This window comes from Mirounga angustirostris, unplaced genomic scaffold, assembly GCF_029215605.1.
Source record: "Mirounga angustirostris isolate CCGP_5_RB_7025 unplaced genomic scaffold, mMirAng1.0.hap1 SCAF_4, whole genome shotgun sequence".
NCBI lineage: Eukaryota > Metazoa > Chordata > Mammalia > Carnivora > Phocidae > Mirounga > Mirounga angustirostris.
The window spans coordinates 150845231-150847809 of record NW_026991712.1 but is presented as its reverse complement, the minus strand read 5'-3'; positions in this window follow the sequence as shown (position 1 = coordinate 150847809).

Here is a 2579-nt window from a genome sequence, read left to right as displayed (position 1 = left end):
TGAAGCCTGACATCCAGAGAAAATGCAATAGAAAAGAAAGATTTCCTTGCTAATGCAAGGATTCAACAAATATGTATCAAATTGAACTGAATTAAATCAACTCCTAGAGGAGAATCTTAGAAACAAAATTTGAAAGATGTATATAAAACTAAAGTTAGCGATGAAAAAAATACATTAACCAGCTAATGAAACAAGCTCTATGTGTACACCGTTCCTTCATTCGCTGATATGCACACAACAAATATTTACTTTTTTAAAAGTATTTATTCTTTGTTCCATTCTAAAAGGATTCGAGGCATAGGTATTAGACTAGCAATGTCAATAAAATGAAATAATACTTAGAGCTTTCAGTTAATCACGTTAGCACGCTGGAAACGTCCAGTATATGATAGTCATTGCCATTGGTGAAAGCACTTCATGGAGAGCTGAGAGAACTGGGTTCTATTTCTGACTCTGCTTCTCACCAGTTGTGTGAACTTGGGCTGATCACTGAACTTCTCTGGACCTTCCTTTCCTTGCCTATACAATGAGAAAGATAATATCAATGATCTCTAAGGTCCCTTCCATCACTGAAACCTATATAAAGGTATAATGATATCTTATCATTTCCTGTATGTCATGATTGGCCAAGCTATTTTCTACTACTAAGCAATTAATTATCTAATCTATTAAGTGCAAACTGCAACAGTTAAGGAGCAACTAAGAATAGTAAAAACTGTTACATCAAAGGTTCTAATAAAATGTTTCTGAACATATGCTCATGGGCTTACTTGAAAAGCTTATTCATTGTTCCATTGAAATCTCATGTGATGAAACATTTGAGAATGCACAAATTCTGTTATATCCATAATAATAACATTACAATGTAGGCTTATTCTGACAATGGAATATACCATTTATCTCACAGCTATGTAGAGCAGGTCTTTTCTAAAAGGCACCTTACCTCTATCAAGCTTCAATGTTCGTTCAGTCTTTCACCTTCTAAATCCTACTTGTTCTTCAAAACTCAATTCTGAAATTATTATTTTTTTCCCAAGAATCTTTCCTGGTCCCCCTCTCACCTAACCCCCTCTCTCTCAGGCTGCTTTGGATGCCCCACTCTGCACTCTTAAGGTCCCTGGTACTTCTGTTTTAGCACTTGTTAGCACTGTGCTGCATGGTACTATCACAGTCTGTCATTTCCTTATCTACTGTCCCCTCAGGCTGTGATCTTGACGACAGAAGACAACTCCACTGTCAGTGGTTAGCAGGAGGCCTAGAGGCCTAGACTAGTAGGTGCTCAGTGAATACTTGCTGAATGAAGTTCTTTCTTCTCTTTCAGGAGATGTTGATGATGAAAATAATAGACGCACTTTTTATCTTAATCAAATTCCCAAATCCCTCAAATATTATCCATACCTTCACACTTGCCTATTCTCCTGTGAATGGTCATAGCTGGAGTCTTTTTTGAATGTGTACTATGCAGAGGAGAAAGGGGAAAAAGAAGCAACTTGTATTAATGGTTACTATACACACTTTCTCCATTAACATTAAAATAATCTTCATAAAACCTATGAGGTCAGTTTATCTCTATTATCTCTGTGATACAGAAACTGAGGCTCAGAGAGATTAAATAAATAAATAAATAAATAAATAAATAAATAAATAAATAAATAAATAAAAGCTTGCCAAAGTTCACAGAGCTTCTGAATGACAGAGGTGGGATTAATCTGACTCCATCTAATTTCACACTGCCTCTCCAGGGAGGAGAGTGGGGTGGTGCGGGGGGTGAGGGAGAAGGAGGTGGGAGTGGAAGGGTGAGGGTGGGACCTCATGTTCTGAAACCTCTCCTATGTTTAAAAGTGATTTATCCTACAAGTTCATCCTTACTACCCTGAGTTTTAGCCCTTTACATGAAGGTTATCAGCAAATGCTCCTCCATTATAACTAATACCTGGGTTCCTCCCCAGTCATTATTTGAGCCTTGGAGGGTGTACAGATGCTATTGCTAAGTTGTTCTCATTAAGAGAGAAATAGGGCGGGACAGGGGAGGAGTGTGGCAAATCAAATCTCAGGTCCAACCAACCAGATAAACAAAGAAACACAGGTGCCCTTATAATTAAGGTTCACAATGAGCTTGTGATGCCTTTGTGCGAAGATTTGAGACTTTTAAAGAAAAATAACATTGCCCTTAATACAGGAATTGCATTTCAGAGGAAGAAAGTAAGTTTCCATGCTCTTACTAATTGCTTTGTTACATGAAGTTGACTATCCTAGAATCACAAAAGACATAATTGTAAAATTTTAACAGATTCTATTTATGGTTTGTATTGGGATGGAATGTAAATTAACATTATACTTTGGAGAATTTAACATTATTCCAAAACATTTGTTTTAGATAGTTAATATCATGCTGATAAAATTAATATTTTAATATGTTATAATATATACATATGTATTATATATAATATAATTCAGCCTAAAAGATATTTTCAGTTGATGAGAAATAGTTTTATTTTCCTGTACTATGGTTCTTAATTCTAAGATGACTTATTTTTTATGAGATTTTTCATAAGTAGTATTACCTTAACATATTTGAG